The sequence below is a fragment of the Mixophyes fleayi genome, chromosome 11, assembly GCF_038048845.1.
Source record: "Mixophyes fleayi isolate aMixFle1 chromosome 11, aMixFle1.hap1, whole genome shotgun sequence".
NCBI lineage: Eukaryota > Metazoa > Chordata > Amphibia > Anura > Limnodynastidae > Mixophyes > Mixophyes fleayi.
In genome coordinates, this window is record NC_134412.1 from 17,027,230 (window position 1) to 17,042,550 (window position 15,321).

At 45.3% G+C, this 15,321-nt stretch overlaps 1 protein-coding gene across 4 annotated transcripts in view; it reads left to right on the forward strand.

Annotated features, from left to right (window-relative positions):
* The first annotated feature begins 10,780 nt into the window (after positions 1–10,780).
* Positions 10,781–15,321, forward strand: part of CIC (capicua transcriptional repressor) — an 85,946-nt gene continuing 81,405 nt past the window's right edge. For 2 of the 4 annotated variants that reach the window (XM_075191025.1, XM_075191027.1), the window contains exon 1: positions 10,782–10,893. The gene's annotated coding sequence lies outside the window, so the exon portion shown is untranslated. Of the gene's footprint in view, positions 10,894–11,437; positions 11,534–15,321 lie in introns of those variants that run through there. The other 2 variants (XM_075191028.1, XM_075191026.1) reach the window with 2 other exon arrangements.

The following is a 15,321-nucleotide window of genomic DNA, read 5'->3' on the forward strand; positions in this document are numbered from 1 at the left end:
GCACTCTGTGCCCCCTTTATCCTCGCACACTGTGCCCCCTTAATCCACACACTCTGTGCCCCCTTCATCTGCACACTCTGTGCCCCCTTCATCCGCACACTCTGTGCCCCCTTCATCCGCACACTCTGTGCCCTTCATCCACACACTCTGTGCCGCCTTCATCTGCACACTCTGTGCCCCCTTCATCCTCGCACACTGTGCCCCCTTCATCCACACACTCTGTGCCCCCTTCATCCACACACTCTGTGCCCCCTTCATCCACACTCTGTGCCCCCTTCATCAACACATTTTGTGCCCCCTTCATCCACACATTCTGGACCTGTGCCAGACACAGGATAGGTAGAGGTCTGATGATAGCCTGCTGAACCCCAACATTTTATAATCCAGGGGCACTTAGCTGCTGAGCCTGTGCGTTTAGGTAGGTTACTCGCCATAAGAGATAGTGATAGCGGAGGACTGGTTTCTCTGTGAGAGGCAGGTACAGACAGCATCGTCCTCTCCCTACAAGAGGCTGCCAGCCTCGCTCTGAAATGCACTGTGGCTCTTTCTAACCCCCTGGCCTGTGGGAGCTGGGTAAAGAATGGGATAGTACCCCAGGGAAGCGTGAGAAAATTGGGGAGTCCCACCTTTAATCATTTAGCCTTGTCATTATTAGTGCGTGGGGGTCATTTTTATATGCGGAATTTTCATTTTATTTAAACTATGTTTATTCAAGAAAGAATAAAGCATTATTTCTATTTAATTTAATAAAGCTTTGAACGAGGGTTTTGGAGGGTGGGTCTTTTATTCAAATATAGTGTATCTCAAAATTGTGTCTGAAGGGTTTTCTTCTTTACTTTTTTGGTACAATGGATAGGGTTTTTTTTATAAGGTTTTATAAATGATTTAGTTACTTAACTTTTAACAGGTGCAGTTCTGTGAAGCCAGGACCAATACGGAGGTCTATTATAGGGGGGGGGAAAGACTTTGTTCCTCCATCACTTCTGGACCAGATGCCGTAGAAAGTAATACTACAGCAGAGCGTTCCAACCACAGACCATGCTTAGTCCACGCTGTTTAGTAAATGGACTCCGGCCAGTAGGTGATGAGGTCTGGAGACTCTGGAACGCTGAGAGGAACAGGAACCACAGGAGAGTAGACCACGGCTACCACAGAGATGTGAGGATCAAGAACCGACAATTAAGAGGAGGTCATAGGTGCCTTAAATAGGGGAAGGCTGACAGGTAGCCAATACGAAGTGAGGAAAGGCTTTAAAGTTCCTTCTGGTCTGCACATGCGCAGAAGTATTCCTAAGATGGTGGACGGCTGCAGGGCTGCACGGATGCCGGCAGAGAGGTGAGTGGCCTGGATCTGGGTCCAGAGGAACCAGAGATCTGGCGAGTGACAGATAGGAGTCACGACCTTGGAAAAATTTGGTAATCATTGCCAAACCCGATGAAACATTGAACTTGCATCCCTTGCAGTAGGCCATTCGTCAATATCTTTGGTTTTGGCAGGATCCACTTGTAACCCGTGCGGGACAATGAGATGGCTAAGGGACTCCAATGACTCTTGTGCAAAAGAACATTTCATCATCATCATCATTTATTTATTTAGCGCCAGAAAATTCCGAAGCGCTTTGCAATTGGGAACAAACATTAATAAAACAATACTGGGTAATACAAGTAGACAGAGAGGTAAGAGGGCCCTGCTCGCAAGCTTACAATCTATAGGACAATGGGAGTTTGATATACAAGGGTAAGTGCTACATCATATTGCACTTTGGACCAGCTAGAATGCAAAGGTAAAAGTATAGAGAGAGCTGTATGATCAGTCACACAGCAATGTTGGTCAGAGGGTTGTTGTCTTGTGTTAGCTGTGCAGAGGGTGATAATAGGGTAACCTAGGGAGATTAAGATGGTGGTTGAGGAATATTATAAGCTTGTCTGAAGAGGTGGGTTTTCAGAGAATGCTTGAAGGTTTGAAGACTAGAGGAAAGTCTTACTGTGCGAGGGAGGGAATTCCTCAAATTGGGTGCAACCCGCAAAAAGTCCTGTAACCGGGAATGGGAGGATGTTGTGGAGGTGTCGCCGGTGCCCGAGAAGCGGGCGAAGATGCCCGCGATCGCCGCGTCCATGGAGGGACAGAAGATGTCCCCAGCTCCTGTGCCCAGCAAGAGGGTGAAGAAAGAAGAAGGAACTTACTTACCCGTCCGGCGATCCAGCGGCGGTAAGTATTCATTCTTGCTTGCAGGTTCTGGCCGCGGAGGAAGGATGAGCCAATCAGGGCTCATCTTTCCCCGCTGGCCAATCAGCGGCCGGATACGCGAGCCAAGGCTCTGTGTGTAGCTGGGCAGAGGCCCATGGTGTGTAGGGCATAAGGCCCTGGTGGTAGTGTAGTAGAGGCGTGAGAGCCTCGTGAGTGTAGGCGCGGTCCTGTGTGAGGTGAGCACACAGAGTTAGGAGGTACAGTAGAGCGGAGGCTCCTGTGGGTGCTGTAGCAACCGGCTGGTTGGCTAGCAGCGGTGTGCTCTGGTGAGTAGCGTGCAAAGTACTGTATACTGTATTTATTCTGTCTGTGCGGCGAGTATTGTTTGTATTGTGGTATTTTGGGGTGTGCTACATAACTGTGTCCAGGGGCAAGACGTCAGGCCCCCATTAAAGGTAGGCTCTTGTTCCTGTGTTTTTCTGTGCTAACCCGTGCTGTGGGGACAAGTGTAGTTACCAGCGTACACATAGTCAGGGAAGAACACACGTAGTTTTCCTGTCCCTTAGGTCCCTGGGGTCACACTGGTTTCTAGAGGGGGTGACTGAGTGAGTCAGTGGCAGTGCAGCACAGCTCAACGCAGTTCCAGGGGGCGTCCCGTGGTTCAGGTTGAGAGTCCCAGTCCTCAGTTCCGTGCAGGTTACCTGGCGGTTCCGGAGTGGGATACGTGTTCGATACCTGGGTGCAGGCAGTCGGGCGGTTCAGTTCCGATCGGCTGTTCCGGGCGGCAGTTTGTACGCAGGTTAGTGCGCTGTTCCAGTGAGCCTCAGTCGGGCCTGGTGCAGCCGGTCCTTAGGATCCGTGGGTGACCCCATAGCAAGAAGGCAGCTTCTTGGTACGACCTGGGTGAGGGGGTTAGGAACCGCCCTCCGGTATAGTCCGTGAACACCGGCTGGTGTTCCCCGTAGTGGGTAGTAAGCAGTTCCGTTAGTGCACCACACCTAGTCATAGTGGTTTGACTTTGTTGCGTTGCCGACCATTAGAGCGTTGTTAGGGTCGGGTCGCTGTTGTAGCCAGTTTAGCATTTGTGGGTGCCCATCCTAGTCTCACTGAGAGTGCAGAGGGAGGCTGTGTGTTCCTTGTCATCCGCAGGTGTAGGGGAGGTGCAGGAGAACCAGATCGGAAGTGGGAGTGTCCCGGTGAGTATCACGCTTGATTCCCCTTTCGGTTAGGCCCTCGCCGGCAGGTGTGCGAGGTATTTGAGGCTAGTCCTGGTCTCAAGTGCCTGTAGTCCCCCGTGCCTTGGCAAGAGCAAAGTGAGGAGGCGGCAAGTGAGCTTGGACTGACCGTGTCCTCGTTCTTTGCCGTATTCTCGGACAGCCCTTACCTGGTAGGCACGGTCGTAATCTCTGTCTCTTTCTTAGAGGGACGTGGTTGGAGGTGACAAGGGTTGCGGCTGCGGATCTGCTGGGATCGGATCGCAGCTGTGATATCGGAGGCGGACTGGAGGTGACCATCGTTTACAAGGTTAGTTCTTTAGGGTTGCGTCTGTCCTGTTTCCCCGCAGGGGGCGCTGCAATGTGATGAGAGATTTTTCCAGTTCAGTGAAGAGATTATGTTAGCATAGATGTTAAAGGACAATTCAGACATGTTTTCAGTGTTCCATTAAAGACTGAATACACCAGGATGTCATTCATGTAAACCACTTTAACTTCGTATAGTAGACCCTTGAACACATCATTAATGAAGTTCTGAAATGCAGCAGGAGTATTGCAAAGGCTAAAAGTCATGACACAGTATCCACTCATTTCAATAGCTAATATTTTCAAAGGATTAAATGACATTGGGCACTGATTTGGCAGTGTATATACACAGGCAGGGATGCACTGTATAGAATAAATGTTAAAACAACCTTAAAACAACCTCATCGAAACCTGACACCAAGGTGATCCTTACTGGTGTATTTTGCACACCTGAATAAGTAACCAGTGTTTTTGAAGCACAAAAAGGAATGGGATTTAGTTATTTTTTGTTCTGTTATTATTAATAGATATATACATTTTATATATATATATATATATATATATATATATATATATATATATATATATATATATATATATATATATATATATATATATATGTATATATTCATACAGGCTAAACATTTTAATGTTTAGAACTAAGTTGCATGCATGGATTTGCAGCCACAAGAGGGCGCACATGCGTGTGCGTGTTTTCTCGGCTGCACAGTCAGTGTCCTTGCTGAACGGCTGCTGTGAAATAGACGTCCATGACGTGCTACCAGGTGGCTGCAATTTCAATAAATGCGCCACAATCATAAAAATAACATTAAACAAAAGTCTCAGTGTACATATAAGTGTAAGTGGATATGTACACTATACTGTAATTGACAACAAAGGACATGAACAATAAGGAGCCTTTAGATAAGAATAAATGTAATGAGATTTATTTAAATTGGATTTTTTTTCTAAATCTGCGTTATTCAGATTTTCGGCTCCCCATCCTTTCCCTCCTACGTTGGCACAGGTGCACTCGTTCCTTTATCCACGGGCACCTTTCTACTGTAATGTCACAGAGAATAACACAATCATCTCCTCTGTCACCCAACTCCGATGCCTGGGTGTCACCCTTGACTCCTCTCTCTCCTTTGCCCCCACATCCAATCTCTTGCCCAAACCTGACGCTGCCAACTGCGCTACATCGCCCGCATCCGGCCCTTCCTCTCACAAGATGCCACCAAAACAATCAACCACGCACTCATCATCTTCCGCCTCGACTACTGCAACCTCCTCCTTACTGGCCTCCCCTGCTCCCACCTCTCCCCCCTTCGTTCTGTTCTCAACGCGGCTGCCAGACTCATCTTTCTCTCACGCAGCACCTCCTACGCCTCCCCTCTCTGCCTTGCCTTACACTGGCTCCCCTTCCCCTACAGGATCCTTTTCAAACTCCTTACCACCATTTGCAAGGCTCTCTCCCAGTCTACTGCCCCCTACATCTCTAACCTCCTCTCCATTCAAACTCCTGCCCGCTCCCTACGATCAACCAATGACCGTCGCCTCTCCTCCACTCTCATCACCTCTTCCCACTCCAGAATCCAAGACTTCTCCCGAGCAGCCCCCCCTGCACTGGAACAACCTTCCTCGCTCCATCCGTCTCTCTCCTAGTCTGTGCTCCTTCAAACGGGCACTCAAAACTTACCTGTTCCTCAAAGCCTACCAACCATTCACTTAACCCCTAACCTCCTTCGCTCCTTCTCCCCTCTCTCCCCTGGCCCCTCTTTTCTCTTCCCTTACTTTGATGGCTCCCTTTTGTGCCTGTTATGTTTACCCTCCCTTAGGATGTAAGCTCGTATGGGCCCCTCTCCCCTCCTGTCTCCATACCTGTTCTTCTGCTCCGTCTTTACCCACATGTCTGCCCGGAGTTTCTGAAGTATTGGAACTTTGTGTTTATTGTTCTGTACTATGTCACCCTGTATGGTCTACTGTTTGTACTGTGTACAGCGCTGTGGAAACCTTGTGGCGCCTAACAAATAAATGATAATAATAATAATAATTATAGCAGCCATGCCCCCCCAAAAAACGCATTATATCAACAGTGGCAGTGCGCCACACTTATTGCCATCAGTGGCTGATACATTAATGCACTGTAAACGCAGAGGCTATAAATAACTGAACCTTTATAAAACAGTTACTTATTCCAAATATTTAAAAAAAATTATCTATCTGCAGTTTTGCCACTTAATTCATATACAATACACTTTTTTTTGTAACACACACAAAAATCAGATACAAATCATACTATAACGCAATGCCCTGTACAGCCATTAGGGTATGAACGTAATTTTTCCAAAACTGCTCGCCCATTTCCGCATTTGGCCATGAACGTTCAAACGTTTCGCCAGGCAGAATATGGTCTTAAGTGTTGTCAGCGCTACACCCCCAACGCACCGCACAGCGGAATCGTCTGCCAGCTCTATTCATTCCAGCGCGGAATGTTGAAGTCAAAGCGGAATTCAAAGATTGTATTTCTGGAATGTCCTGGAGAATCCTGAATTTCGGTTAGTTCTTCAAGACCATCGGGAGTGCAGGCCATTTCCACTCGATCCTAGCAAATTCCTAGTGAAGCAGGCGGGACAGCAGCTTTGATGTCAAGATTTGGACCCCCCTCCCCCCACACTTGCCACCTGACGTCTCCTCTGTGATCTCCAAGGACCACCCAACCATGCCCACCTTCTGGAGAAGCTACACCAGCTTTACAATAAACCCCACCACCTCTTGCAGATAGAAACTGATTCACCTTACCACAATCGGGACGACTGTCCGGTATGGTTTCATGTCTGATTGGAGCTAATACATATCTTCCCTGGTTTTTATAGCCACAAAACCGGTATGATGCCTCATACCTGCTGGTGCTTTCTTTGCATTTTAATAAGCGCTCAGCTTCCTAATGTGTTTACATGCGGGAAAAGCAAAATAGTAAAAAAAAACAACAACAAGGAGCGTTCTGAAAAAATGCAAAGCAAGTGAAAGACGCCAACGGGTATGGTAGCGCAGGAAAGAACGGTTTCTAGCAACAGACCCATTTACTTACATTCTACAATCTGTAAAAACGCATTTAAAAAACGGCAGACGCTATGATCCCCAATTTACACATTAGTTATTAATGCAATGATTTGGCAACAAACACTGTTATAGAAATGTAATAAAACAGGGTAACAGGCATGGTAATTTTCAGGGCCTGTAAGAACACATACAAACGTTGATGCCTCCGACACCAACGCAAACCAACAGCCACACATATTACACAGATGACGTTTGCAGCACTGCCGGTTCTGTCACAGAGCAGAGTATGAAACCTCTACACTACACAATGCATCGCCCCGCAGTTAAGTACATTGTCTGCATTCCTTTAGTGCCGCTAAATACACATTAAATGGAATGCAAATGGGGAAAACCGAGATGGAAAAGGAGTTAGGAATACTAGTGGACAGACAGACAACTGCAAAGGTTGAGTAAAATATTGGATGCATAAAAATGGGGACAAGCACATGTAATATAAATACAGGACCCGATTCATTAAGGAAAGTAAAGCAAAAAATGAGTAAGTTTTCTCCTGGATAAAACCATGTTACAATGCAAGGGGTGCAAATTAGTTCATTATTTTGCACATAAAATAGATACTGGCTGTTTTGTCCTGTAGCACACAAATTCTTAATAGCTTTATGCTTACACTGAAATTTAGAGTTGATCTAGTACATGCCCTACCCCAACTATAAATCTGCCATCGCATTTTAAATTTACCTCCCCCTCCAATGCAACATGGTTATGCCAAGTTGCTAAGTTACTCATTTTTTCTGCTTTGCTCTCCTTAATGACTCAGGCCCAATATATTTAACACACAGGTGAGGGAGCATTTAGGCAATTGGGATCAAATGGAATCCCACAATGTCTTTCAAGTATGTAAATAGCAAGATTTTATATCGAGCTGCTAAAAGATAGATTAGGGGAATTTTTTTTATTACAGACTATACAGAAAAAGCTGATCTCTGTCTGCATTCACAAAGGAGGAACACATGCCGGTATGTTGTATAGCAGTAGCTACTTCTCAAACACAGGATGTGACAAATAAATCCAAACAATATTAAGAGAGATAAAGCACTGGCCCAGGTAGCTTGCACCTTAGTGTGCTAAAGGAACTAAGTTCAGTTATTCATCAATTACTATTTGTTATATTTATGAACTCCCTCCTAACTAGGACAATGCCACGAGATTGGCAGGAAGTAGATGTGGTACCAATCTTTAAAAAGGGGGACAAAATTGAAACCAGTACACGAAAAACCTGCGAACTTCTATCATGGGTAAATTATTTGAAGAGATTCTGAAGAATGAGATTCTATAATATACTGTAGAAAATAATTTGATAACAGTCTCTGCATGATTCGCATGTGGTTCATGAAACACTGGTCAGGCCTAACAAATATTAGTTTTTTCTGAAGATGTAGGTTTTAAATTGAATCTTAGTAATGTAGTCAATGTGATATATTATTTGGATGTTGAGAAAGTATTTAATACAGTTGCACAGTCTAGGATGAGAACCATACCTCCCAACATTTAAATTCCTGAAAGCTGAACAAAATAAGCCCCACCCACAAATGGGCAAAGTTGGATAAAACCCACTCTTTTGGGCCCACAGTCCTGATATCTCACCAAAATCAGGACTGTTGGGAGGTGTGAAGAACTAGGGTACTAGAGCTACAGGAAAAAGTATGTACACAGGTCAAGAAAAGAAGAGCAAGGGGTATATTTATATTTACTAAACTGCGGGTTTGAAAAAGTGAAGATGTTGCCTATAGCAACCAATCAGATTCTAGTTAGCATTTATTTAATACATTCTACAAAAGGACAGCTAGAATCTGATTGGTTGCTATAGGCAACATGTGTATTTTTCAAACCCGCATTTAGTAAATATACCCCAAGCGTGGTCATGAATGGAAAATATCCAGACTTAGGCTAAGGTTAATAATGCTGCACCACAGGAATCAGCATCGGGTCCTGTCATTATCAATATTTTTTATGAATTTGTAGATGACCTAGAAAGTAGAGTATCGATATCTGCTAATGACACTAAGTTATGTAGCATTATTAACATTGAGCAGGATAGCAACTGGCTACAGAAAGATTTATTGATAGATTTATCAAACTTTCTAAAAGGGAAATGTGGAGGTGTTTCCATAGCAACCAATCTGATTCTAGCTGTCATTTAGTAGAAAGTACTATAAATAATAGCTGGAATCTGATTGGTTGCTATGGACAACATCTCCACTTTTTCTATTTAGTAGTTTTGAGAAATCTACCCCTTAGTCAAAATAGCAAACCTAGCTGTGAAATAGCAGATGAACTGGAAAGTAAATATAGAGTTCCAACCTAGGACATTTTAATACCTATGTTCCTTATACACTACATGGAATACTATTGGGGAAAACTGACATGGAAAAACACTAGTTTACAGATGGTTACACAAAATCCTGGGATGCATAAAAAAATGGGGATAAAAACACAGTAGTACTAACAGCGAATATGACCACAACTTAGACAAATGACATACCAGCCTCATGAATGAAGCAAATAGAAAGTTATAGAGAAATGTTAGAAAAACTAGGTTTGATTACTTTGTAAAAAAAAAAGAAAATTTGTGTGGATCTAATATACAAAAATATATCCAAGGTCAACACAAAAATTTGTATAACAAACTTTTTCTTTTACCAAGGACCATATAGAGGACAAGGGGTCATCAACTGTGAATGGAAGAAAGATGGTTTGACCATCAGCTTAAGCAAAGATTCTTTACTGCTAAACTGTGGAATTCCTCATCACATAATCTGATGATGACAAATCCATCTACTGAATTAATGTATGGATTGCATGCCTCTCTTACATGACATGGTAGTTGTAATTTGCATTATATACTGCAAACCTCCCAACATTTAGATATGCCAAATTGAGTCAAAATAAGCCACGCCCAATCTGCCCAAAACACACCCTGATCCGCCCACCTTGGAATAATCTCCATCCATTTTGGTGTATGCCACACCCCCTTTTTAGTTCACCGAATCAGGACTGTGCCTCCCAAATCGATACATTTGGGAGATATTTTATTCGAAAAGCCATTTTTGGGAGCAGGAGGGAACTCCCCCCTGACCCCAGGGGCTACCTTGGGCTGGATCACTGGGCTACCTGCTTTTTTTTCCTTTTAAAATGTTCCTAATAGTCTGCTGAGCCAAATCTCTGCGCCCGGTCTTAAATTTGCCAGCCAGCCCCTGCCCACCTGTGGCGCTAAATTGGCAACTGTCAAACTGAGGGGTTTTGTTCTGGCCTACCTAGGACTGATGCTGGAATCTGCAGTGCCCCCAACCTGAGTTGGGGGCTGGACCCCTACGCCTGTTCCGATACCCAATCAGAGCGATGATTAGGAGGAGGAAGGGGCATGTGACCTGTGACGACAAAAAAAAACCATGGTTGAGTCCCTCTTGGACGCCACAGTAGCACAGCGTCCCTTCTGTGCCGGTCCTGGGTCTACCTCTGGATACACACACTTAGAATGGATGAGAGGCTGATTTGCATGGTCTGTTTTCAGTGTTACTCTGTAACAAAAAATTGTGGAACTAAAGATCCCAGCAAGCTCTTCCTGGCCTATTAGCAGACTTCTCTGGCAGCTAACAGGTTAAAGAACTCTTGAATTTTACAAAGTTGCCTCCTGCCCTGCAGCCATTGGCTAAATGTTCACTAGCTGTAAGTTTATTGGCTGAGATAGGCCACGCCCCTTCGTGTGTAACTGTCCCTAATCGTCCAGTTATAGCCACGCCCACTCCTTCCAGTTTGATGGCAACACGCTTCCCGACGTCACCTCTGCCCCACGCCATTGGCTGCCGCCTCTGCCCCTCTCGGCCAATGAGCCGCGGCTGTGGTGACATCAGCTAGCAACCATCCCCCGGCACGCGCCGTAAGGGGGGCGTGGCTAGGTCGGGCAGTGTGGGTCCACGGACGAGGCTCCTCCCTCCGGGAGATGACGCTATTGCCAAGGAGGACGGTGATTGGTCAGTCCTGACGGGCTCTTGCTGTTGCTGTGTGGGAAGAGACGGCTGGAGCTGCCGGTATCTCATGAAGAGCCGGGAGAGGGGAAAGAGGGGTGAGTCACTTTATACCCGCTCTCAGCAGCTGCTATGGTGCTTTCTGTCACAGCTGGGCTGACTTCCCAACTCGATGTCCGGCACGGCCATGTCTCTACAAGCTAGAGGGATTCCTGCAGTTCTTCCACCTCCTATTTCACACAATCCTCTCCACGCTGCACTTGCTGGTAGTTGTAGTTCTTTATCATGTAGTTTAAGCTTGCTATCTAGGCGATCCTTTTCCATGTCGAACTACAACTCCCGTCAGGCCCTGTGGCAGACTCCGCTCTTGATAAACAAGGCTCTTAATCTCGCCCTGTGGTTGGTGGGCTGTGGCCACGCCCCACCCTTCTTCCTATTGGCTACTGTACCAGCCTGTCATCTATAATTAGAGCCACAACGCCTCCTTTTTTTTTTTTTTTACCGTTAGCCACATCTGATTGGCTACTGTAAGTGTTGCTCAAACTCTTCTCCCACTGTCAGTGTGCTCCGCCCTCTAGGGATGACAGGTAGCTTCCTATTGGCTGTTGGCTCTGTCACTGGGCTAGTTGTGGGCTGTGATTGGTCGCCTTCTCCAGCTGTTCCTGCTTCATTCACCATTTTGTCTCCTGGAGTAAGGGGCCAGGCAGCAGTGTGTGGATGTCCGTGAGTGAGGGCCAGGTGAGTGTCCCCTGGTCACCTAGGGCTCCACCTCTCTGCCACAGGGGCAGCCTGGATGTGTCTATGGTGCACTGCCCCCCCCCCCTGTGTACAGATCTATGTCTAGTCACTGCATGAGTGGTTTATTGTGTGTGTGCACAGACTATATGTGATCCTGTGTCCTGAACCCCCTCCATAGAGCAGCAGCTCCTGTCTGCCCATATGTTCCACTTGTGCTGGAGATTAGGAGTGATTTGCATTGGGATGGGTGCAAAATTCGTGTACTGGAACTTATTACCCCCCCCCCCCAACCTCTGTAATGCTACTTATGACACATCTACATTGCAGGGCTGCACTTTGGAAGACACAGCTCTTTATGATCCATAGATAATATATTTTTTTAAATTATTATTTATTTATTTTTTTGTCCTGACCAGCTTGTGTGTGGTGGATGGCACATTTGCGGGCAGTGGAAGTGGTGCTCAGATGATGCATGGATGATCTATATATATCTTTGTCAGAGAGAAATGCTGCTACGTCTGATCGCTGGAGACAATGGTTTCGGTCTTTGTGTAATTGATTTGCAATTGCGTAAAATAAATAAATAAAGAAAGACAGAAAAATTCCCTCTTTTGTTGTGGAGCAGAAGGGGAGCCTTGTGTGCGTCGTGCATGGCAGCCGGGAATGTCTATTTTTTTCCAGGGTGGATGGAGGAAGAGTGGTAGTGAATAATGTGTTTTGAATTTAGATGAGCGATCTGCTGTGTGGAGCGCTTTTAGATCAAGAACTAGGTGAACAAAGTTTGGGGTATGAAGGTGTTCATGCACTTTTTGGGAGAGAAATAATATAATCCAAGCAGATATTATGTTTACAAAAAGGGGGCATGGTGTCATTTTGTTTCTATAAATGTTTTTTTTTGGCACAAGTCTAGTAAGAGAATGTATGAATTCCATCTTGATCTTTCCAATAAGAAGTCTGTTTCATACCTAAAGCCACAACATGCAGTGATGTTGACACAATATTATCCCCGTGTCCCTGTTCCTCACATTATTCCAGTGTGAGCTGAGCTTTATAGCATACCAACAGGTAACCCAACCCATGGTATACAGGTCCTAAGTCGTGCAATCCCAGGTGGCAAAGAATGTAGGAGTTGCCCACTTGACCATATCAATTTCTGAGTTATTATTACCCAGCTGCAAAAAGAATTAATCCCTACACACAGCAGTGAATGCACACAGCCTGTGCTTTCTCTAAGACAAGGGTTCCTATTTGCATTAACCATGACGGCCGGGTGGGTAACTTGCAGGATGTTGAGGGTTAACTTTAGATAATCGATAGGCAGGCATGTCTGCAGCTAACCTCAGCCCCGGACGCATAATTCCCACTGTAATTACATCATCATCTGTCTATATGGCATTCTGCGTGATCACAATGCTTTTTGTTACACCTGTCCTGACATTGGGTATACAGTTTGAGGTGTGTGTATGGGGGAAAGAGGGGGGGGGGGGAGATATTTGGTGAACATGAATATTTAAAGGTTATATGGCTAACCCCAGTAAGTTGTAAAGGGCATTATAGTGTAGTTGGCGGTGTGCATTTGACAGTAGTATAGTTTAAGTTGTGGGGGTGGTGAACACCAGCAGAGTGTATAAGGGCATATGATGAATACTAGTATAATGTAATAAGGGAGGGGGTTTGGTTTGAGTTGATCACAAGCCTTTGCAAAGATTACCCTTATCTTAAATGTTAAAACAAAATTGCAGTTTGTGCTGGAGATTAATGCAAATCTCCGTCCTTGTTTCCAGTGGATGATGTTATACATATAATAACATGACGGTGTAATCAGATTTATGGTTATAGCCTTGGCCTGGAATAATTGAGAGATGGAAGATAACAATCCGTGATGGGTTATAGAGCATGGATGCCGGGTGGATGAGGCATGTAGAATTAGAAAGTGATGGGTTTAGATTGTATGTTGGGGCTGCACCTTCTACAGGAATTATTGGCAGTCGGATTGTGCAGTGACTTGAGGGGGTGAGAACTTGTGAGTGAAAGGCGTAGGTGTACTTGTAGGAGATCAGCGATGTCTTTCTGTCAGTCCATGCGTGTGATATGTTTTCTATACAGAGATGGGTTGTGTAAGTGTATCTCCCTTCCTGTGATGACCTGACCAGAAACATGCAATTGTAATTTGTACATGTTTGTGCTGTCTGCGTGGGTGCGTGTGTTAACCCTTCCGTACGTGAATATGCACATGTGGTACATGTCCCTATTTGAATATTGGTATGAAAATGTGTCTGGACATGTTCTGTAAAGCATATGTGTGCTAGAATGCTCTCTATGTGTGTTTGGGCATGTTTGCTCAATGCCTAGATCTGGGGGGAATTGCCAATTTTCACCTCATTAAATAAACCGTTATAGGGAAAAAAAAAAAAAAGAAGGGAACACTCAGACAATTGAGGGTTTGGCAATATACTCAAGACAAGGATGTCAAGAACGGTTTAAAAAATTCTTTACGGCATTTGCGTACAGTCTTGTCTAGCTCAGGAGTAGATACCAGAGACTGGGTTCATTGTTGGATCTGTGTCTCAAGAGCTTCAGTGTTCAAGACGGATCACCTTACTGATGTTTGTGAGCAGACGTCGTCGCAGAAGGCAGCAGGGGGCCAAAGAGCAGACCCCGTTATAGTCTTGCATATATTTCAAGGCAATACAGACAGCTGCCAATCATTTGCCTCAATAGCATCATCGTGCAGCCTTTTGACACATAGCAGCTTGCACAAGCCTTACCTTGGTGGCAGCCAGGGGAGGGCTGGTACATTTTAGCCCAGGGGGCAAGACTCAACTCGGCAGCTTATTAGGAACATTTTAAAGGGAAAAAAATGCAGGTGACCCACTATGGGAGCGGCCCGGGGGCAGTTGCCCTCTGCCCCTGGTGGCAGCCCAGGTGTCTGTGTTGTCCACGTTTCCTGTGGTCAGGTCGTCCCTCCAGATGTCTGTGTGTAGCTGCATGCTCTGCTATGTGGATATGTGTCAGGACATGCCTGTGTGCTCTGTATGATTAGCAGACCATGTCTGTATAATGCAGATAGCACATGCACACTGCCATACGGTACTGTGCACTGTTCATAAGAACTCAGCGTTTAACTATTTCAGTGCTATGAGAATTTCCGTCCTGCAGAGGTTGCCTGGGGGGGGGGTTTATCACTGTGCGAGTACATGCCTGCACTTGTCCTTCTACAAATACTGTGTCTGTATTCTCATTAATAGGTGTGGATGTCTGATTCTATTTATAGTGGTTGCTGTTGTGGTAGGAAGTGATTGCACCCATACAGAGCTTTAATATATGTCGGCCACATCACACCTTGCATGTCTCTGGCTTGAGCACCAAAGCTGCTGTTAAACTACAACTCCCAGCATGCACTGCAATGGGCTGCCTGCTCCTGACTTACAGCTATTAAAGAGAATTGTTACCAGCTCCTAATAAATATATATATATATATATATTAGGAGCTGGTAACAATTCTCTTCCCCGGGTATAGTGCGGTCTGAATGCCCGACTCAGAAGCCAAGTTGGATTGCCCGTGTAGGGAGCTCGTTCCCAGGGCGGCCCCCTCTATAAGTCATGTGTCTCCTGCTGTGTGGGCTGGAGGAAGCTTCTACTGCATGTAAACAGCCCTTAAAGTAACATTTTCCAAAAGGGTTGCAGCCTGCACTATATATTAAAGCAAAAAAAATAAAATAACATCACTGGACCTGGTGACAGGTCTCCTATTTAACTTTGCAATATCCTTATGCAACTTTTATTAA